Genomic DNA, 25223 nt, shown 5'->3' with positions numbered 1-25223 from the left:
CCATGACCGCTGAGCCTGCACGTCTGGAGCCTGTGCTCCACAACGGGAGAGGCCACAACAGTGAGAGCTCCGCGTACCAAAAGAAAAAAAAAAAAAAGATAGGATTGAAAAAGAAAGGAAAGGAAATCATGTTTACCCAGTTGAAACAACACCTTTTTACTTTATGTCTGTATTACTTCTATTTGGTTGATTTATCAATACATTTTGATCTTTTCTGGTGTAGTTTAACATCTGTTCAATTTTCATATTCTTAACACACATTCCTTCAGCATGTTTTCTGCTCTATCTTCCCTTTGTTCTCTTGGACAAATTGAGTGATGATGATTTCATTTGGGCTGTGAAATATTAAAGGTTAAGTGGAGATTTTGCAAGTGAAGTAAGCCATCAGTATAAAATTGGAGAAGTTCAAAGGAAAAATAATGGGGGGAAAGAAAGAGAGAGAAAAAGTGGTAGAAAAGTAAAAGGAAAACATACATTTTAAAATCTAGAATTTTGGTGATTTTTTGGACTGATTTGATTAATTTTTTAAATAAAATTTTGCCATTCCAATACGAATCTGGTAAATAGCATACTACTATTAACTTAGCTTTCTGAAAAAAAAATCATTATACTTACGTTATGCTGTCAGAGAGAATTTCCTATTTTCTTCTTCCTGTGCTTTCTGCTAACTGCTTAACTTTACAGCCTAATCTCTTAACATGTTTAACTCCATTTTCTCATTTTCTGAATGAAAATTAACTCTTATTTTTGACTTTGAAAGCTTCCTCAGGTCTCAAGTATCATTCGTTTTATAATTTGTACTTTTCAATTTTACCATGTCTTTGTTCTCTTTCACTTTTTGCAGAGCCCTTAATATATATTTAAATAATAAAGAGAAATACAGGATCCCAGCTGGAATTCAATTTCTGTACATTCTCTCCCCCCCTTATTATGAGAAATGAAACTAACAAGCTAAACATTGATATAAATGCAGATGTTCTTTGCTAATATCAAGACTCTCTTTAAATAACATAGTAAAATTGTTAAATGATGACCTGAGAAACACACATACACATACACGCACACTTGACCATTCAACTCAAAATGTAAGATGGGTCACTTTTACCACCATGTAATTCTATTTACAGCCTTTGTTTTATTGAATCAATTCATTCTAAGTTCATATTACATTTCATAACATTCTCAATTATGTGTTATTTATTAACACAGATTTCTGTGGACTTCAAAATGCAGAGAGGAAAAATTATAAATTTCTTTTACAGAGATGTTTGGGCAAAGTTAGTTTCAGTATCTTGAAATTAAAACTCCTAACAGTACAAACTTGATTTCAGTTGTTGTCATTTTCTTAACTACAAGTAAAGTGCAATGAAAAGATTTTAAATAAAAAATAGAGACAAAGCTGGGAACAGAAAGTGACTGGAAGAACACTTAATATTTAACTTAGCCATGTAAACTACTATCAAGACTAGAGAACCCTCTTTTGTTTGTTTTATATCAGTAATATAATACATTCCAATTTTCATAGTCTAAAGTTTGACTCAAACTTTAGAAGGAGTCTTTCTCCCCATCATCCTCTCCCCAACAATTTTTAAATAATCAGAACTATTTTACTAATTTGAGAACATAAAGTTAAACTGAGGGGAAAAAATGTCAATTACAGACATCTTTAAAGCAGAGTATTGCTTTCTGGCTTCTTCGATAACCTTCATACATGGTAAAGGTAAACAACTAGTTAATCTGGATATGGCTATAATTTTGTCAGGTCTGACACTCACAGACCTCTTTTTATTTATCAGTAAAAATATATATTTTCCCCTACATGGTTTTTACATTTAAATTTCTGCTGTGATTTTAATGGGCTTTGTAGCACATCACATTGAACACGAAACTGGTAGAGAAATATTTCCAAATTTAGTTCTAACCCCTAAATACCTTAGGTAATTATTAGAGTGGAGTGAAGGGAGGTTATAATGGATCAAGCTATCCTATTTTAACTGTGCTGATTATATTTCACAGTGGTTCCAGGGGCTACTTGTGGATTGTATGTATTCATATGCCTCCAAAAAGGAGCAGCCTTGCCCTTCTCAACGAGTGGGGTTAGTTTCTGTATTGTACAGTGTCACTTTATAAGTTAATGAATGAATATTAATTATCTCCATGATTACCTATAAGTCAGGCCAATCCTGTGAATACTGTTGAACCCAAAGTATCAGTTATCAGTATACTCCAAATACAGACTTAGTGTTCTTGCTCTTTCAAAACAACCTGAATTTTAAAATGCCATCATGAACTTGTGTGTGTGCTTAAGGAATCTTCTTGAAGTAATCCCTCATCAAATTTCTTTCAATATGTATGAGTCTCACTTATGCGTTTATTGATTGATTACAAGATAAACCACACATTTATATGTTGAAAAAATACCATCCTGATGATTAATTTTTTAATGTATTTGTTTTATTTTTCATAGAAATTTTACTTTCAAAAATTTTTTAATTTAACTGTACACCATGAGTTAAGTTTCAATATTGATTAAGTATATAAGTAACAGCTTTCAGCCAAACTGCCCTGCCCATACTTAGCAGTCTGAAACTGCTAAAACAGAAACCATATTCTTAACAAAATAGAATACTTACAAGAGCATTTAATTAAGATATTTTCAAATAATATGTATAATGCTTTAATGGAAAGTCTTCTTAAGTGTATTTTATACCTGGAACCTCTAAATAAAATTTGGATAATGTGAGGCAAAAATCTGAATAGCTAAACCTGGAATATGTATGAGAGACTTCACTTCAAATATGAGTTCTTTATTTGAAGTAAAGTAATAAAAATAAAATGTAAAGGATATTATTTATTCAGTTTCTTCAAGATTTAGTCATTTAACTCAATGGGAAAAAAATGAGCTTTTATTGTGAGCAAGATGTTATGTAAGTGCTTTCCCCACATTGTGATATCTAAATAGAACAAGAAATTATTTCTAATACATGCAAAAAGAGTTTTGGCTTTGAGATTCCAGAACATCTTGAAAATTGGAGAGAATCAATGAATGTTGCTAATTCATAACCTAAATAGTTTTATTTTACATATCTATTGCCACCACAAGAACTGAAGAAGTGCTTGGTCAACATGATATTTTCAGCATAGAAATTAGAATTAAGCATTGAGAAAGAGTGTGTTTGTAAATTATTTTTAAAAACAAATTGACCCCAGTAGGCTTGAGAAATTTAATAAGAGGTGTCAGATTTCTAGGAAAAAAGAAAAATAAAGTAAAACTTTACTGGTTGAATTTACTCACTGATTTATTTCTTCAACCAAAATTTATTATACATCTACTTAATATATGCTACATACTGGCTTAGGGATTGAGCATGCACCCATGAACAAGATATTCCTCCACTCAAAGACTTTATAAATTTGTGAGTAATAGTTATATAAATAAAAATGATAATAGAACACAGTATATTCTGTATTAATATATGCCTAAGGAGCTATAGAAACACAGAGAGATTCTACCTCAGCCAACAGATGTTGTAGGTAGGAGAAAATTACCAAGAAATAATGACATTTATGTTGAGTTTTGGAAGTCAGTAAGGAATACCAGGGGAGGCAATTATATGACAGAGCTTAAAGAACCAGGAAACAACTTACCATGATATTTCTAGAAAATTTCAAGCATAGGATGTTTGTAGAATCCTTATGGAAGATGAATTTTGAGATATTAACAAGGGGCATGTTGTAGTTTCCATCATGATCATCATTTTAATTTCCTTGCACATAAATCAAGCAAACACTGTACTTACAGTTGTTTTGTGGGGTTTTATTGTTTGTATTTTCTTGAATCTACAGTTTTAAATGTTATTTGGACTACTTATAACCAATATTTACTGTTCTAAACAGTGCTGGGTAACATATTAAGTTGATTTTAAGTTAGGAAATGATAACTGTGACTGCAGTATGTGGGATACATTAGAAGGTACCAGGTTGAAGACAAGAAACACTTTAAAAGCTTCATGAGAGTGCAGAACTTTGCTAATTTTTGTCACTACTGTGTGTACAGCACTAGAACAGCAGCTGGTATGTTGTGGACACACAATAAATACTTATTAAAGAAAAAAGTGTATCACAGTATTGCAGTCCCTGAGTTTAAGTAAGGCCATTGCAACTAAAAGAAAGCAGAAAGAATCTGTGCGGAAGACTTTTAGGAAATGGAATCATCAAGGAAAATTTAACAAATATATTTGGTTGGGTATGGAGAGGAAAATAGATATGTAGAGGATGGTTCCCAAGTTTCTGACTTGGGCTTCTGAGTGAAATGGTTGTGCTATTGATCGAGATAACAAATACAGGGAGAAAAATCTTTGGCTCTTCAAGTTTTCCCAGCAGTTAATGATCAAACATCATTTAGCTTACCTATGAATTCCACAGGTAAGATACATTTTGACTGAAAATTTACCTGCAAAAAAGCTATGTGCACCCATTCTATCTTTTACATAGTTTAGCTTTTACTCTTAAAAGAATATTCTCAACAGAATATAATTCTTGACAGAAAAGACAAGAAGAAAATGAAGGCTATACAGCTACTCTTTCTATCATCTGGCAATTTAACCCTCTATGATATAAGCTTTGGGTAAATCAATTTCTTGTTCCTTTTTACATTTAAAAATTTGTTTAAATAGTAGATTATACCCTATCTTTTCATATTGTGATAATTTTATCATTGATTCATTTAAATGCCTCTTCCTCCTTCTTTATTTTACATTTGTTGGTAATTTGCTAAGAGAAAGGTAGTGGGGACAGAGGAAGCATTTTGTATATTAAATTGGCAGTGCTTGTAACTGATTGAAAGAAGTAAGGCAGGGAGATTCAGAGAAAGAAGCCTTCTTTAAACAGTAAAACTGAGGTTTGAGTTAGAAATAGAGGAACAAAGAGGTTTTCTTGGTTTTTTGTTTGTTTGTTTAATTTTGGTCAAGCTATTTGTACTCCTTTCACATAGTAAATGAAATCTTTTACTTTGAACGAGAAAAAAAAAACAAAAACATATCTTTCATATGATACAATGCAATGGTTTCTTCCCAATGACTTCTGGAAATAGCTCTGAAGAGGAGAGATGGTTTTGTTGCCATGTTTTATGAGACATCACCATTATATTTAATCTTTCGTGACATTGTTGTAATAGAAGTTAGAAGCCCTCTTGTTGCCATATATTTAAATGATTTGAGGATGTTACTTGTGGCTGTTTCCCCAAAATGACTGGTCCACCTGTTATTCTCCCTGACCATAGGTATTTACAACATGCTCTCTGTTTTACTTGTACCTCAGTTGACATAATGTTTTTCAATAAGTTCATGTGTTACTTTTAAAGTAACTTAATTCTACTCTTGTAGACAAAAAGAAACATTTCCTTTCTGTGGACATTCAGGATGAGATGGTGGCACCAGAGGTCTCAGTTACACCACTTCAGGGAAATATTTCTAGGATCTAACACATTCGGCAGAGAAAAGGAAGATGAGAAACTGGCCTTTTTCTGAAAATGTGATAAAAGCAACATCATACCAGAAGAAAACTAACAGTGAATGGAGGTAGATCCACCTACTGAGACCTGGAGGTCAACACATATTCAAGGGCAGATCAGAGAATGAGCTTCCCTGAAAGAGGAAGCAGGATATCTGAAGGAGAAATCTTTTCATAGGAAGGATGTGCTCTATTTAACAGAGCTTGACTTCAATATCAGTCAATTCAGGCAGCTCTACACAGAGGAAGCATCTCAACCCAGTGTCCAAAGAGAGCAGGCACTTCGTGGACTTTTAAGCAAACATGCCAAGAGCTCATTTTAAAACAGCTACTCTTGCTTGGATGTACCTGAGTCATCCCACTAGGGAAAATTTCTTGTTCTGAAGGAAAATTAGAGTCATTTTAAATATTTTTAAAAACCAACAAATGAAGTCCGATTGTAAAATAAGCATCAAGGGTATGTTCCTTTTAACTGAAAAAAAATCACAATAATTTATGCAGAACAGAAGACATATTCTTATGGTGGAAGGTCACTTTGAGCAGCCAAGTGATTATTAATGCAAAGAAAATCCAACACTGCCTTTCAAGGCAGTAAAAATTTTGGAAACAGACTCTTAAGGGGGAAAAAAGCTGTAAAACTACAGGTGTCAGAAGAGAATGTAAGATCAAGCCAATAATCCTGCTGTGATGAAGCTATAGGGAAGCTAAAAACTACTAAAACCTGTCAGAGTTCTGTAATTAAAAGCTACTAGTGACACCTAAATCTGCTAAAATATATATTATTATATACTTAAATATGATCTTCAAAGTAAAAGGGTTCTAACACAAAAGTGATTTAAAAAGTAAAACATGTTTTTCTTAAAAATGCATTAAGTGGTATTTTATCTATAGGTTAATCCAAAAAGTCCTATTTGACCTAAAGTATAGCTGGAATTAAATTAATTCATATATTTTTGTTCTAACCAGCTTATTTTCATTGTGTTATAATATTCTCCACCTCATTCTTTTGTTTCTCCTTTCAATGTTCTTTTATTTTCCAGTTAAAGAGGCTTTTGTGGCATCTTATTAGCAGAAAGGCATGGCCATAGAACTGGGATATAGCTTCTGTTTTAACTTTTATCCTATGGAGATGAAAATGTTAGATTCTAGTTAAAAAGAGATGAAGCAGTTAAGAGAGAACTTCCAATTTTAGAACTATGGAAGTTCCTGTCCAAAAGGTCATGATGAAATATTAGATAATTTTAGGTAAGGTCATTTATAAGTGGATTTTTGGTTACAAGTCAAAGAAGAATGTGGATTTTTGATTTTTGTGATTCATAGAAGAATCAAGTCATAACCGAATGTCATACATAGAAGAATGTGTCATACATAGAAGATTTTTTTTTGCTGTTTATAACAGAATCAGCAATCAAAAAAAGTCAAAAGATGTGCTGGAGAATTGAATGTAACAAAATTAAGTTTAATAGAAATAATTGAGTATCCGACTTGAGTCCCAAAATTCTATCTGTACATTACAGTATGTGAGAGACCAATGTATATAAATACATTTTGAGGCTTTCTAACTGGGAAGTAAATGTGAGCCAGCAGTGAGATCTAGTTGTCAAATTGATACAATCTTCGGCTTCATTATTAGTAATAATTGGTGGGAAGTGATAGTCCCACTCCACCTTGCACAATCTGTTGTCAGACCACAAATGGAACTCTCTGTTCAGTTTTGTTGTATGGCAGTTTAAAAGTCAAAAGCATGATGCATATTCAGAGGCAAGTAGCCAGCACTTTGAATGGACTTGTAACAGTGGTGTATGAGGAATGATTAAAAGGGGTAGGAGCATTTAATATGAAAAGTGGAAAATTATGGGGTAGCAAATATGTTCACACTATGAACCTCAGAGACCCCAAGCACTTAATGGTACCATCAACTCTCATATATCATAATTCAAAATATATCAGCTCTGAAACATGAAAGGTATGAATAGAAGTCTAAAATGATTGTATTTTTTCTATTACTATTAATAATATCTTTGACACATAAACACTTTGAATTATTTCAGAAAATATTATCAAAATTTTTGTTCCTATTTTGCTGATGCCCTAAGCTCGTACTCCAGAGCATTCTGAAGATATAGTGAACTCCTTGAAAAGGTGGAGAATTTCCAAATACTAGAACTATTCAAATTGCAAAGGTAATATATTCAGTATTCAAGTATTCAAAGTGTAGTTGATCCAGAAGCCTGCCAAAATTTCATTTAAATTAAGCAGTACTATTTTTGTTCCTAAATAATGATTTCTTTCCTATTAATTCATATTCATATATAAATTGAATCTATTACTTAGAAAGTTTCAGATGAAATAAAACTGAGATAAATTAGGTTAATATATGTTAGTTTCTATATTTAAGCTTTTTACTTAACAGAAATTTATTAAGTCAGCTTTTCAATTCTGCATTAACCTTGTCAGAGCCTTCATGGTATTGCTTTGGCACTTTGTTCAGAGTTTGCTTTTGAAGATTGTTGGTAGATCACACAAAATGAGATACAAATTTTCCATTTGAACACAGGATTTTTTTTGTCCATTTTCTATTGTAATTTGATAGGTATGTAGTCTCATTTTCAGTAGAAATAGTTGTTTCATGTGCCCACACAAAAATATGCAGACTTCATTTTGTTTAGAATGGCCTAAATAAATATATTTGGGTTCAAAAAGTACAAAAGTTGTATTTTTTATTCATATGGAGAAAGTCTACGCGTTCGAAAAATATCAGTAGTTTTAGGTCTTACTTCAGACATCATTTGCTTCAGGAACAATAGAGAAATCTCCCATAGGAAATTACGATGACCAAAAAGCATGAATAAGTTAAGGATTCCCCCCCGCCCCCATATCTTAGATGATTAAATTTGATTTAAAAAAATGCATGTCCTGATTCCTATTTTCATTTAGCCACTTGGTTGCATGCCATTATGGCATGCCATTCCCTTCCTTGTGCATTCCTTAATTAGTTTCATTCCAAAATCAGTTTGAATGTATATATGTTCCTTAAAAATAAATAATCCCTGATCAAAATATGAAATAAGCAAATACTACATTTTTGCTATTGTCTTCTTCATATTACAGTGAAGAAACTGAAGCTCAGTGAGGTTATGTGATATGTTCATATTTATCCTATAGAAATATTCTTTTGTGGTCTCATATTATTTTGTGTTTTAGAAATGGGTATTTTTCTTAAAATAAAAGGAACATATAATAAAATACACAGACTATTCAGCTTGATGAGATGAGTTTATCAGTAGTTCATTCTTTTATTTTTTTCTTTTTGGCAGTACACAGGCCTCTCACTGCTGTGGCCTCTCCTGTTGCGGAGCACAGGCTCCGGACACACAGGCTCAGTGGCCATGGCTCACGGGCCCAGCCGCTCCATGGCATGTGGGATCCTCCCGGACCAGGGCACAAACCCGTGTCCCCTGCATCAGCAGGCAGAGTCTGAACCACTGTGCCACCAGGGAAGCCCAGTTCATTCTTTCAATTGCTGACTACTATTCCATTGTATTGATATACCATAATTTGTTTATTCAGTTTTCTGTTGAACATCTGTTTTTATTTTTTTCAGTTTTTAGCTGTTATGAATGAAGAGGCTATAAACATTTTTGTACAGCTCTTTTTGTTAATATGTGCTTGTGTTTCTCTTGAATAAAAAGGATTGGAATGATTTTTTATAAGAAACTCCCAAACCAATTATTCAAATTGTTTGTTACTGATTTACATTCCCATCAGCAATGTATGAGACTTCCGGTTACTCCATATCCTGTTCAATGGTTGGTATTGTCAAGTTTTGTTTTTCCATTATAGTGACTATGAAATGTAACTTCATTGTAGTTTTAATCAGCATTTCCTCAATGGCAAATTATGATTAGCAGCTTTTCTTATGCTTACTGGCCACTTGTGTATTTTATTTAGTGTTAATAATATATATTAAATAACTTAAGGAATTATCTCTCACACTATCTGCCCATTATCTCATCAATATTTTAGTCTTTTGAATCATTTGATTCTTAAGTGTGTTGCAATAGAAGAGGCATCCATTTTATCTCATTATTTCATTATGGAAATAAGCCTCACAGAGGTTGCATGACTTGACCAAGGTCATTTGTCTTGTAAGATCCAAAGCCAGGAATCACTCTGGACTTGATTTGCAGTGTTTTCCCACTAAATGCTCTTCTTAAAAAAAAAAAAAAGTCTGTGTGTGTGTGTGTGTGTGTGTGTGTGTGTACCATGTAAATAGGGATTTTCTCTAAAGGGAACACCCAATTGTTTCTGGATCATAGGAGTTTGTTTGTTAACACAATGCCCATGCACTAATGTAGTAGTTATATATGATATATAATAAAGAATGTCTTCATGTGCGTACAGAATTTTGATAAAATTTTACTCACCGGTAACTTTTTTAAAGGTTGGAAATGCCAGGCAAGGGTGTAATATGGTTCACAGATTTCTCTAATAATAAAGAAAAAAAATCTTCTGTTTTTCTTTCTTTCTGGAGACTCACAGATCATCAAATCTATAATTGAAAAATGTGGACTATGCAAGCAGATATCCTTCACATTCACTTAGGAGAGAAATAAAATATTCTAAGTAGATCACTTTCAGATAAATAGAATATTAATTCTTCCTGGTTGTACAGAAAGAAAACCATCATTTCAGAAAGTGACATAAAATGAATTTTTTAAAAGGCTGCAAAGCAAAATAATGAAATCACAATGTCAAAAACCCATTTGTGATTGTAATATTTATGAAAAGAGTCAGAATTCCTAGGACCTATAGGATCATTTGGGAGTAGAACAAAATAAGTTTACTTCAAATTTGTAAAACATGCTGCTCTAGTCCAATAGGGTGTTATTTATTTTGAAACTCAAATTCAATTTTATTTAAACTACTTAAATGAGATTTTATGAAACTAAGGCTGATCTTCTGACTTACTACTTGATATTTCACTTGGATAACTAACAGATAATTCAAATTTAACCTCGTGAGAATGTAAAAAATTCAGATTACTCCTCTGTTTAAAATTTTTAATTTCCCCAGTAATATACAAAATTCTAACTCGTGTATATTTACTATTACTTCTATACTTGAATCCAACATTGTGCACCTTTCTGAGCTTGTAACTTCCTACTAATCAGCTACTTAAAGCTGATACATCATTCATAGAGGGAAAACAACAACAAGAGCAGCAGCAGCATAATAAAGTAAGAAAAAATTTGGTCCTAAAATCCTATAGGTTTTTTGGGGTAAATAAGAGGTTTCAGAAATTAGAAGGTACTAACTTTTTTTGTAGAGAAGTATAGTGTGTTATTTAGATGTCAAGCTAAAAAAAATCATTTCTGAATGTAGAGTAAGTCTTTATTAAGGAAAGAATTTAATATACTATAAGTAGTCTCCATTTAAATTCTTCTGGCTGTTTTGACTTGAAATTTCTCTAACTATAATCTCTTGTCATATCTAGGATTAAAAAAAATGTTCTGACTCTATAGGTGGGCTAAATGCTGATGATATAATTGTGGAGTTTTAATTGCTAACTTAAAAAAAACTTTTATAAATCTCTAATTAACTTGTAAAGTCATTGGAAATCTCCCTGGAAAATATAGATTTTTTAGAATTTAATACATTGGTTCTTATCATAATCAGAAGGTTTGGGGACAATGAAACATAGGAGTTTCTCTTTGTTTTATAATAAGTGATATATGCAGCACATTTTAGTACAATTAATACTTTGACAATTCTTTTTATAATGGTTTACATTTTGGGTAAATTAGCAATGGAATTAGAATCCATATGCTGATTAACAAACAATGGATTACCTCTGAAATTTAATTCTTATTTCCAGTTTAAGAGTCACGCAAGGAAAAAAAGTAAAGACGTGCCTTTTTTGCTGTCTATGGAAAGTTCATGTTCAATTAGAAAACACTAGAAATAAAATTTTAAATTATATTAGAGAGGTCAGCTCTGAAAGTTGGAGGACAGAGAGGGATTTATTGCCCCTACTGTTTTGCAGGAGTAAAATTTTGAAGCTACAGAAAACCTTTAATATAAAAAAAAAGTTCCATTTAATTTTCATCACTAGTTAATCTATTTTGCTTTCATTGTTAAACTCAGTGATGAGAAAGTATCAACAAATGATACTCTTCAAAAATTCATTAGAGTAACTCATTTCATTGAAAATAATCTATCAAATATCATCTCCCTTTTATAAATCATATTTTCCAGATACCCCTAAGAAAGCATCACTTTTCTAACATATGCCATTTGAGTTGTCTATCATATCATACTAGCAGTAATATGAAGTTACTAAGTGAACCAGATATTGAACCTGAAATTTTTGACAGGGTAAATACAGGGCTGTCATCTTAAATATGTGGCACTCAGGGTTCAGCAAACTATTCAGGTTATGGAACCACATGCAGTCACATATATAGCCAAGGTCCACTGTGCCAGGAGATGAGATGTCTATTGATTTTCTAGTTAACAGCACTGCTGGCATGCCTGCATTTCCTTCCTAGGTGGAATTTAGTATCTTCTTCTCCTAAGATCAGTACTTCCTTTGGTCATCAAAAGAAGTTCATTCTCTTTAATAGTTATGAGATAGTAAAAACAAACTAGTATATAATAAAACACTAACATAAGTGGGGAAAAAGATGATTATGATAAATGATAAACATTGATGTTAATAATAATTATTGTTTCTGGGATGTTGTGCGGAAACTTCAAATGTTTATAAGCCTATAACTTTGTTCTGTCATTTGTCCACTTTGTGGCCCCTTACTACTTTATTCACATTGTTAGTACATAACCTTTTGTGACTTTTGTTTATTTATTTATTTATTTATTTATTTATTTATTTATTTTACATCTTTATTGGAGTATAATTGCTTTAAAATGGTGTGTTAGTTTCTGCTTTATAATAAAGTGAATCAGTTATACATATACATATGTTCCCATATCTCTTCCCTCTTGCATCTCCCTCCCTCCCAGCCTCCCTATCCCACCCCTCCAGGCGGTTACAAAGCACCGAGCTGATCTCCCTGTGCTATGTGGCTGCTTCCCACTAGCTAGCTATTTTATGTTTGGTAGTGTATATATGTCCATGCCGCTCTCTCGCTTTGTCACAGCTTACCCTTCTCCCTCCCCATATCCTCAAGTCCATTCTCAAGTAGGTCTGTGTCTTTATTCCTGTCTTGCCCCTAGGTTCTTCATGACATTTTTTTTTCTTAAATTCCATATATATGTGTTAGCATACGGTATTTGTCTTTCTCTTTCTGACTTACTTCACTCTGTATGACAGACTCTAGGTCTATCCACCTCATTACAAATAGCTCAATATTGTTTCTTTTTATGGCTGAGTAATATTCCATTGTATATATGTGCCACATCTTCTTTATCCATTCATCTGATGATGGACACTTAGGTTGTTTCCATTTCTGGGCTACTGTGAATAGAGCTGCAATGAACATTTTGGTACAAGACTCTTTTTGAATTATGGTTTTCTCAGGATATATGCCCAGTAGTGGGATGGCTGGGTCATATGGTAGTTCTATTTGTAGTTTTTTAAGGAACCTTCATACTGTTCTCCATAGTGGCTGTACCAATTCACATTCCCACCAGCAGTGCAAGAGTGTTCCCTTTTCTCCACACCCTCTCCAGCATTTATTGTTTCTAGATTTTTTGATGATAGCTATTCTGACTGGTGTGAGGTGATATCTCATTGTAGTTTTGATTTGCATTTCTCTAATGATGAATGATGTTGAGCATTCTTTCATGTGTTTGTTGGCAGTCTGTATATCTTCTTTGGAGAAATGTCTATTTAGGTCTTCTGCCCATTTTTGGATTGACTTTTGAACCAGTTTTGTGTAGCTCTGTCTCCCTCCTAGCTCATGACCTCCCTAATTCAACCAATATTCTTATATGTCTCAGTAACTCTTCTAATCCAAGAAGCCACCACAAGCTAGGTGTTCAATAAGTTTGTTGAATTAATTATCAAAAGAATAAGTATTATAGATATTTACTGCATACCTCTTTTCTTTCCTTCAGAAATTAAGATATTAATTTACTGTCACAGGAATCAGAATAGGAGTATCAGAAATGTATAGCTATTCAAGAAATAGAGAATTTGTTAGAGCATTGTATCAGATACTTAAATATTTCTGCATGGATTATTTTCTTGGTGGTTTATTAATAAAGAGAATATTTTAAGCCATCTTCTAGTATTTTCCTACCTACTACAGAAGGCTGTTTAGCCTGTAGACACTTGTATATGTATAATGATTATGTACAGACACTATCTTTCTGATTGATTCATGTCCACTGTACTGCAGCAGTCATGGATACATGTTTGCCCATTATCAGATGCGATATACACAGTGATTACAAACTAATATATTGTTTTTTTTTTTTTTTTTTTTTTTTTTTTTTTTTTTGTGGTACGCGGGCCTCTCACTGTTGTGGCCTCTCCCGTTGCGGAGCACAGGCTCCGGATGCACAGGCTCAGCAGCCATGGCTCACGGGCCCAGCCGCTCCGCGGCACATGGGATCCTCCCAGACCGGGGCACGAACCCGCATCCCCTGCATCGGCAGGCGGACTCCCAACCACTGCGCCACCAGGGAGGCCCCTAATATATTGTTAATCAGAATAGAACACCATTAACAATTTCAATCTGTTTTTTTTTTTTTTTTTTTTTTTTTTTTTTTGCGGTATGCGGGCCTCCCACTGCTGTGGCCTCTCCCGTTGCAGAGCACAGGCTCCGGACGCGCAGGCCCAGCGGCCATGGCTCATGGGCCCAGCCGCTCCACGGCACGTGGGATCCTCCCAGACCGGGCACAAACCCACGCCCCCCACATCGGCAGGCAGACTCTCAACCACTGCACCACCAGGGAAGCCCCTCAATCTGTTTTTAAAATAATGCAATTAAATACAAGGTTTAGGGTAGGATTACATATATAATTTGCCACTTCCTTCCTTCATCAGTGTTAAATAATAGAAGCTGATTTTTTTTTTTTTTTACTATGAAACGAAGAAAATATACATCTGGTTAAATAGGGGTCCTGGGTAGAGGCCAGTGTGTAGTAATACATAGGAGTTTATGGGTCAGCCTCCTTGAGATGGTAAAATTGTGAAAGATTTGGAGGTGAGGGGGTTAGCCAAGTGGTTACATGGAGGGAGAATATCCCAGCAGAGAGAAAAGCTAGAACGAAGTACCTGAGGTGAAATATCTGCTGCCATGATATAAGAACAGGAAGAAGAAGAAGGTCAGAGTGTAATAAGACAGAAGGAGGAGGTCTAGATCATGTAGGAGTTTGGCAGAACATTGTATGGAGTTTTGTTATTCCTGTGGGTCAAATCAAGAGAGGTTTTGCAGAAAGAAGTTCTAGATGCAATTTAGATCTTTTGAAGGCTTTCCTTGTCTTGAGAAGGGCGAGCATAGCTGCATAGAGTACTGTATGGAGCTTATTTCTATAATTAGGCTAGAGATGCTGCTGCTTTGGACCAAGGTGGTAGCAATGGAGGTAGTGTAAATTGGTTGTATTATAGATATATTTTAAATATAGATTCAATAGCATCTCCTGGTAGACTGAGTATGGAATGTAAGAGAAGAAAATATTTCAAGGATAGCTTTAGGTTCTCTCACTTGAGCAGCTGAAATGATGGGATTGCATAGTCAACTTATATGGGAAGATTGTGGATGCAGGAAATATTTTTGTGGGGGAAGATCACAAATTCATTTTGACATCTGATATAATATTGGATATGCAGAAACATTAATTTGTTTGCAGAAGTAACAAATGATCCTGATAGAAGATACAAAAACATAGAAGGAAATAAAATTCTCTATATTTCTCTCACCCAGGAATTATAGTGAAGAATGTCCTGTGAGTGAGAAAGTGTGTGTTTTTGTGTATCACCAATATAATTGTAAGTTTAAAAGTACATTATGTGGGAGGAGTGACATCAGAAAGGGGCAGATTAGGAGGTCCCAGTTATTGTTCCCCAATCCTGATGGAAGAGCCACTGACTTAAAAAAAATGTGTGGAACAAAATACCTTTAGGAGAACTCCAGAAATCAATTAAGAAGTTGCAATACCCACAGGTACATGCAAAGCTGAGAATAGCCTCATTAAAACAGATTTTAAAAACTTTTTCGTTTTACTTATTATTACCCCAACCCTAAGCTGGTACTGTTCAGTTCAAGTTGTAGTTTTTCCCTTGAGGAGGAAAGAGAAGAGTGGAATGTGTGTTCAACATTCTGACTGACCAAGGGATCAGTTTCTATTCACCTAACTTGGAATGTGAATGGAACTGGCATAGTTTTGAATGTCAGAAACAGGGGAGAGCACAGGTGGTTTGCTGTGGCAACAGACGGCCCTCTGTACCACAGACAGATGTTGGCATAGCTCAGTGAGATTGTGAGAAGACACTAACTTGTAGCTTCTACCATAAGAGGGAGAAAAGGGGAGCATGTCTCGTGTTCTGGCTTTTTGGAGAGCTGCTGAAGGGATTGGTATCTGTCTCAACTGACTCATATTATGACACCTATCCAGTATACTTTCAATGCCTGGGGGGACCTGAGATCAAAGAAGAATGGGGTGGCTTGCTGCTGTAGCACCAAGGAAACTACAGCACTGTAGACAGACACCAGTGAAAGCAAAAGATTATTTGCTCTTAAAAAAGAAACCAGCAAGCCTCTATAAGTGGAAAATTACATGTATAAGCCCAGACAGGTTTCATTTCCCACAAAAGGTTTCAGATGCTCTTAGAATCTCTAGCCAGATTGATTGGTGAAGGTTCCCCTATACAAAGCCAGTTCATAAAGACTGAGAGAGGTTGCTGTTTTTTCAAATACATAGAATTCAGAAAAAAAAAAAAAAATCACAAGGCACACAAAGAAACAGAAACATGGCCAAAATTTAGAACTTTAGAAACCAACCCCAATGAAATGGAGATCTATGACCTGATGAAGAATTAAAAATCATTGTCTTAAATAAGCTCAATGATTTAAAAGAGAATACAGATAGAAAACTAAAATACATCAGAAAACAATGCATGAGCAAAATGAAAGTATTAACAAAGAGATAAAACCCATTAAAAATAACCAGTAGAAATTCTGGAGACAAAAAATACATTAACTAAATTGAAAAATTTCATTTGAGGTTTGACATCAGACTTGATCAAGCAGAAATTTAATCAGTGAACCTGAAGAATTGCTTAATTAGTGAACTTGAAGACAGGTTATTTGAAATTATTGTCAGAGGAGTGAAAAAAAAAGAATATAAGTGAAGAAAAATAAGGGGACTTATAGGACACCATCAAGCAAAACAAAGTACATATTATGAAAGTTCCAGAAAGAGAAGAGAGAGAAAAGGACAGAGAGCTTACATGAAGAAATAATGGCTGAAAATTTCCCAAATCTGAAGAAATGGACATCCAAATCAAGAAGCTTAAAAGATCCAACTAAGATGAACTCAAAGAGACCCATGCCAAGACACATTGTAATCAAACTGTCAAAAGACAAACACAAAAAGAGAATCTTGAAAACAGGAAGAAAAAAGCAATACATCACATGCAAGGGAATTAGCATAAGATTATCAGTGGATTTCTTAGCAGAAACCTTACAAGCCAGAGGTAATGGGATGATATACTCAAAATGCTGAAATAAAAAACTGCCAACCAAGAATACTATATTTGGAAAAATTCTCCTTCAAAACTGAAGGAGAAATAAAGATTTTCATAGATTAACAAATATAAAAGAGAGTTAAATACCACTAGACTTGTCATAAATGCTAAGTTCTTCCAGTTTAAATAAAAAGAAGCTAGATAACAACACAAAAACATATGAAAATATAAAGCTTCCTGGCAAAGGTAAATATATAGACAAATACAGAATACTGTAATACTGTAATGGTAGTGTGTAAAGCACTTTTTAAAAAAAAAATTAATAAACCAACAATAAACTTTATTTGTAAAGCACTTTAATTCTGGTATAAAATTTAAATACAAAAAGCATAAAAATAACTATAACTATAAAACTATGTTAATGGATACATAATATAAAGGATGTAATTTGTGACATCACTAACATAGTGTGGGAGTGGAATGATGTGAAAATTTAGAGTTTTTGCATATAATTAAAATTATGTTCTTAACAGTTTACGATATATTAACTCTAAGGTGTTGTACTTACAATAGATTGTTATAACTCTAAGATCTAAGCTAAGTAGTAACCACAAAGAAATATAAATAGATTAAAATAAAAGAAAGAAATCAAAGCATGTCAATACATAAAATTAATAAAACAAAAAGAAAAGAAGCAAGAGAGTAAAAGAGAGATTAAAAAGCTCAAAGACAGACAAAATATATCAATCAAATGACAATAGTAAGTCACTTTTTATAAGAAATTACTTTAAATGTAAATGGACTAATCCCCCAATCAAAAGACATAGAGTAGCTGAATGAATTAAAAATAAATGCAACATATGTTGTCTACAAGAGACTCACCTTAGATATAAAGACACATGTCACAGAGGACATGATTTTATATGTTGGATACTCCAAAGCTTTCACAACAAAATTGTTAGAACTAATAAATTCAGCAAAGTTGCAAGAAACAAAATTGATACACATGAATCAATTGTGTTTCTATGCACTATCAATGTCCAATCTGTGAAAACAATTAAGAAAATTCCATTTATGGGAGTGTCACAAAAAATGAAATACTTAGGAATTAACCAAACCAAGGAAGTGAAAGACTTGTGCAGAAAAAATTGTAAAACATTGCATAAGGAAATTAAAGACACAAATAAATTGAAAGAAAACTCATGTTCATGGACTGGAAAGGTTAATATTATTAAGCTGTCCATACTATCCACAGTGATCTACAGATTCAATGAAATGTGTATTAAAATCCCAAAGACAATTTTTTCAGAACTAGAAAAAAATTCTAAAATTCATATGGAATTTCAAAGGACACCCTCCCCCCATGGCCAAGCCAATCTTTTTTTTTTTTTTTTTTTTGCGGTACGCGGGCCTCTCACTGTTGTGGCCTCTCCTGTTGCGGAGCACAGGCTCCAGACATGCAGGCTCAGCGGCCATGGCTCATGGGTCTAGCCGCTCCAAGCGGCATGTGGAATCTTCCCGGACCAGCACACGAACCCGCGTCCCCTGCATCGGCAGGCGGACTCTCAACCACTGTGCCACCAGGGAAGCGGCAAGCCAATCTTGAACTGGAAGAACAAAACTAGAGGCCTCACACTTCCTGATTTCAAAATTTATTACAAAGCCACAATATTCAAAACAGTATGGTATTGGCATAAAGACAGTTATCTAGACCTGTGGAACAGAATGGAAACCAGAAATAAACCTTCACATATATGGTCAAATGTTTTTGCAGAAGACTGCCAAGATTGCACCATGGGGGAAAAGATAGACTCTTTAACTAATGGTGTTGAGAAACTGGATATCTTCATGTAAAAGAATGAAGACTGGCCCTTATCTTACACCATATATAAAAACTAACTCAAAATATATTAAAGACCTAAACATACAATCTTTACCTATAAAATTCCTAGAATAAAACAGGGAAATTATTTTTTATCACATTGGAATGGGCAATAATTTCTTATACATGACATCAAAAGCACAGGTAACAAAAGTGAAATAGACAAATGGGAGTATATAGAACTTGAAAACTTCTTCACAGCAAAGAAAATAATAGAGTGAAGAAGCAAACTATGGAATCAGAGAAAATATTTGCAAACCATATTTGAAAAGGGATTAATATCCAGGATATATAAAGAACACCTATAACTCAATAATAAAACAACCAAAAACCTGATTTTAAAAATGAGCTAAGGAATTGAGAAGATTTTTTTCTCCAAAAAAAAAAAAAAAAAAATGACCAACAAGCATATGAAAAAGTACTCAACATGACTAATCATCAGGGAAATGCATATCAAAACCACAAAGAGATATCACTTCATATCCATTAGGGTAAACAATATTCAAAAAACAAAAAGGAATAAGAAAATAACAAGTGCTGGTGAGGAAGTGGAGAAATTGGGACACTTGTGCACTGTTAGTGGGATTGTAAAATAGTGAAGCTGCTATGGACAACTATATGGAGGTTCCTCAAAAAATTAAAAGTAAAACTATCATATGAGCCAGCAATCCAACTCTGGGTATATAACCAAAATAATTGAAAACAGAATTTTGAAGAAATACTTGCACATGCATGTTCATTGCGGAATTATTCACAGTAGTGAAGAAATGACAGCATTCTACATGTACATGGAGGAATTGATAAGGAAAATGTGGTGTAAGCATAGAATGGAATATTATTAAAGCACAAAAAAGAAGGAAATCTTGTGCTACAACAATGGATGAACCTTGGGAACAATATGCTAAGTGAAATAAGTCAGTGACATTAAGAAAAATATTGTATGATTCCACTTATATGAATTATCTAAGTTAATCAAATTCAGAGAGAGAATAGAATGTTGGTTTCTATGGTCTGGACAAAGGGGGAAATGGTGAATTGTTGTTCAAAGGGTATAGAGTTTCAGTCATGCAAGAAGAAAAAGTTCTAGAGATCTCTTATATAACAATGTGTATATAGTTAACAATACTGTAAAGTATTTTAAAAATTTAAAGTATATTATGTATATAATTCCAAGTCTTTAAATATATTTCCACAACAATATTTGGATGGGCAGTTTATACCATTATATGGACATGCCATATTTTATTTATACATGTTTTAAATATTGAAGTTTTTCTTATTCTCTAATGTTTGCAATTAAAAATAAAACTGTAATAATTCTTTTACTTAATGATTTTTATCTCTGGCACTTCTGTTAGTGTACTTGCTTACAATTCTATCAGTCCCCAAACTCCTTTGATGTGTAATATATTTCACAGTCCCTCCTTTGTTATCCTGAAATGAAATTCACACATACTATAAGAAAACTGTACAAGCAATTTTTAAAAATCTGTATAATATCATGTTCAAATATAATAGATAAATAAAGGGAAGATAAGTTTTACTGAAATAATATACATTTAAATATGTAAATGCTTGAGAATGATACACTAGAACATTGGTGTATAAACTTTTTCAATAAAGGGTCAGTTACCTAATAATTTTTTATTTTTGTCAGCCACATAATCTCTGTTGTAACTATACAACTCTGGCACTGTAGCACAAAAGAAAGCCATAGACAATATGCAAATGAATGAGCACTGCCATGGTCCAATAAAACTTCATTTGCAAATTCAGATGGAAGGCTTGATTTGGCCCAGAATCTTAGTTTGCCAATATCTGCACAAAAGATATAAAATTGAACAGTCAAATGTTTGCATCCAAATATGAAATGATTGCAAATTCAAGAACTTTAAATAAAAATTAATAGAAGTGTGTGTGTGTGTGTGTGTGTGTGTGTGTGTGTTGGCAACTTAAATAATGTTAGCAGCATTGCTGATGATGACCTGATATATATTCTTTTAATTTTATTTTTAAATGTTTTTTAGATTTAATTTTATTTATTTTCTTATACAGTAGGTTCTTATTAGTTAGATGACCTGATATTTTGAAATTGAAATACTTGGTAAAATTCTGAACTAAAGTACAAATTATATGCATAGTCTTTTTAGCCACATGAATACTTAGTAAAATTATTTGAAACTTCTGGAGCCATACCAATTGTTGTGCCAACTAAAAATAATTCTACACATTTCCAAAATGCTGCCTCCATAGTAGTATCGCCCCATGGGAACCATAGTAGTATCGCCCCATGGGAACTGTCTTTCTGATTAAATTGTTGAAAATGGAAACTCTGTATCAGAAAATAAATAGCAGGTTTTTTATTATACTTTCTTTACTTATCGCTCTTTTTGAGCTAGAGAATGAGATTACAACTTTCTTAAGAATTTGTACCAATTTATCTCACACAGCACTTACTTAACTGCCAGATTTGGTACTTAACCATCATATAAATTTATAAAAATATATATTACTTTATTCATCATTAATATTTTGGATAAAAAGCCATTTTATTTATATGAGTGTAAATCTAATTTTTATAAATATAGCTATATTCCTAATAAAAGATACAATTATTTATATTTTATATCTTAAACAGAAATAAACACTAATAAATATTCCATCTCTTCTCACCTATTATAATTTACTATTAGGATATTTTCATAAATAAATTCTGGAAATTAATATATTTCTACTGAAATGATTCAATGTGTGATATAATTATTAGGTGAATCAAAATGACCAGGATTATAATCCATTAAAGGGCTTGTAAAATACCGTTGCAAAACAAAACAAACTGTGAACCTGTTTATAGTGACATCAAAACGTTGATACTGAACTGTGGGTATGCTCAGTTCATGCCTACTTTAATTGAAATTTGTTACAAAAATGGTTATTTCTAAGAAAGTTTTACTCATTATGAATTAATTTCTACTTAAACTTTTTGAGCCTTGTGGTTATAGATAAATTTGATGAATCAAGGAATAAAACCCTCAGTCTTTTTTCATTTTCTATGATACTGACATTTTTGAAGATTGCATGCCATTGTTTTGTATATGTCCCTCAATTTGTGTTTGTCAGATTTATTATCATCAGCAGTCAGACTTGAACTGCAACAGGGCATGATTTTCATTATGTTTATTTTTGTTGGTATGGTACTACACTATTGATTTGACTCTAAATGTAATACCATACTTTGATTTTTAAGTTTTCAATTTCATTTTTTATTTTCCTCAAGCAATTTTCCTCTGCTCTTTCCAGCACTCCTCATAATATGGGCTCCATTAGGGTAGATATTTTGACCGTCTTCACTAGCATTTTATCTCCTAGACAAACGACTACATATATATCCTCATGACTAGAGTCAGACCAAATATTTTTGGCAGGAATAAATGATGTTTCTCAGTGCATCACATTCAAAACACACATTTTGTCAATTCGCCCCCTTATTCTTGATGTTAATTTTGATTACTCGGTCAGATTGGCTCACTCATTTTACACTATAATATTATCATTTTTCTCTTTGCAATTAATATGTAATGTGTGGGGAATGCGTCTAGACTTTGTAAATATCGTGTTTCTCTTCAAATTTTTACCCAAATGGTTTATAAACAGTTTATGGTTTTTGCCTGAGTCGATACTCTGAGAACCACAAAATGATGATTTTATAACTCTGTTTTTATCTTCATTTATAAGTTGAAAGTCTAATGTAATAAAGTTCTTTCCCTCCCTTCTTACTTATTCATGAATTCTTATATTTTCAGTAGTAATATAATCCCTTACTGTCATTTTCATGAGACATTTCCACTAAATACAATGTGTGATATTATATTGAATGAGTGAGTGAAATTACCATAAAGAACATTTATAACAATTATATAAATTGAATATTCATAAAATTATTGTACCAGTGTTATATTTCTGTAATTATATAAGAGCATGCCCTTATATTCTGTTTAGTTATTAGAAAAAAATTCAGAATTATAGATAAAGTGATGTGATATTTACAGCTAATTCAGTAACTCAGTAATGTGTGTGTGTGTGTGTGCATGTGTGTGTGTGTGTATACAGAGAGAGAGAGAACTGTGAAAAGGGGTGAAAACACCATGAGAAGTATTCCTGCAAAAATGAACTACCTAAATATAAATGCAGCCATGATGAAACATTAGATAAGCTCAAATCAAATTATGAGATATTCCACAAAACAACTCACCTGTAATCCTTAAAAATGTCAGTATTATGAAAGACAACCAGAGGGGAGGGGAAGAGAGAGAGAAGGAATGTAGCAAAATATTAATGATTGTTGAATTAATTTGGGTGAAGAGTCTATGGAGTTCTTTGTACTATTTGCATGACTTCTGAAAATTTGAAATTATTTCAAAATAAAAAGTTAAAATTTAGTTATTGAAGAAATAATGTCAATACATCAGAAATGCCACAACTCTTAAAATTTTGATCTGCCTTACGATGTAGAAACCGTTATTCTACAAATGTTTTTATTAAACTTTGTAATTTTATTGACCTCAAACTTCCTATGTGTTCTACTATACATTTCAAATATGATTCATTTGTCCAACAATTGAACTGATGAAGTAAAATACCTCCCCAAGCCAAGATACTGTTTTGTTGCAAAGGCTGATTTTAAAATATCAGTGACACCCCAAAAATATTGATAAAGTGTTTTTTGCCTATAAAGAGAATGAGTACTCACCATTCCATCCACTCAGTTTCTTTCAATCCTAATCAAGTGAATTTATTCTTTTTTTGTTCCTTTCTATTCCATTCTGTTCTGTTTCATTAAGGATTTCATTCATCCTTACATGGTCTTTTAATTTTTCTCCAATATACAAAACCAGGCTATCAGGCTTATCCCTCAGTAATTTTGCTCATAGATCAAAATCAGTGCAGAAGACAATATTCTTCCAGACTATGCACCATAAGTAAGAGAGTCACCTCCTATACAAAAGGCCCAGTTGCACATAAAGTGTATGTTTCTGGAAAAGAGTGCCAAGGCAGAGAAGGCCCTAGTTTGGTTAAGGAGAACAGAAAAATACCTTGGCTTTTGATAGAAAAGAAGAGTGCAGACCCTTCTGTGATGAGAAAAGTAACTTTTGTTATGAGTTGCTTGTTGGGCATTTTACAATATGATGATCTTGCTCACACCCAGAGTCTGGACACTTAGATAAGAACTTGAGCCTAGGGTTCCTGCCATCAGTTCAGGCTTTGCTTTTTCCAAGCCACCTCTTAAATTAACCATTTAGATTTAAGGCCTCAAAAACCACCACCCCAGTCACCTTATAAGTAGTAGGTGATTGCTACCCTGTTCTCTAACTCCTGGTCACTTGATTGCCTTTCCCCTAGCTCATCGTGCCAAACCTTCCACCCTCATCCCTTTCTGGGATCTGTAAGTAAAAATCTGTGATTACTTCCTTTGTGTGGCTGTATGAAAACTGAACCTTCAATCAAAACAACCCCATGGGTTTCACTTCCCCAGAGTAGGTGCTCAGATGATGGGGAAGCTACCTGTCCATTCTGTGTGGGTGGCTTGTGCCCCCTCATTCAGCAGGTTCATAATCTGCATATTCTTAATTTAATACACCAGCCATGGAACCTGCAACACACCTTCTTATGAGAAGTGAAAAAAGAGTGCAGTACCTTTGGGTTGGCCAGATATTCACAGGATGAGCTGGAGTGGGAAATATTGAATTTAGGTTTGGGATAGTTAGAGAGATTTCTACTCATCAAGTTTGGGGGAGAAGAAAAGAATTTCCACTCACATTGCCTCTCCACCCACCCCTCCTTCTCTCCTAGATTTATATTCATATATTTGTACATATATGTATATTTGTGAATATATGTACCTATATATGTATAGGAAACATAAATAAAAGAATAGATTCAGTCTGATACTTTGGAACTCTTCATCTTGTCAATTGATCTTTCTAGCTTTAGGTGAGCGGTGCCCAGCAGCAGGGTAGGGGGATAAAGGTAGTAACTGCCTTCTATACTGGGTTACATTTTGGTTTAGTAGTAGTTCTTGGTTCAGATGATATTTTGACAGTTTCCTTTGTATTTTTACCTACATAAAAGTAAATTATTTCTTAAGACCTTAGCTGAGTCAGTTCATAAATTAAG

The sequence above is a fragment of the Hyperoodon ampullatus genome (genome assembly GCF_949752795.1).
Source record: "Hyperoodon ampullatus genome assembly, chromosome: 5".
Classification (NCBI taxonomy): domain Eukaryota; kingdom Metazoa; phylum Chordata; class Mammalia; order Artiodactyla; family Ziphiidae; genus Hyperoodon; species Hyperoodon ampullatus.
This window is presented reverse-complemented; position numbering follows the sequence as displayed.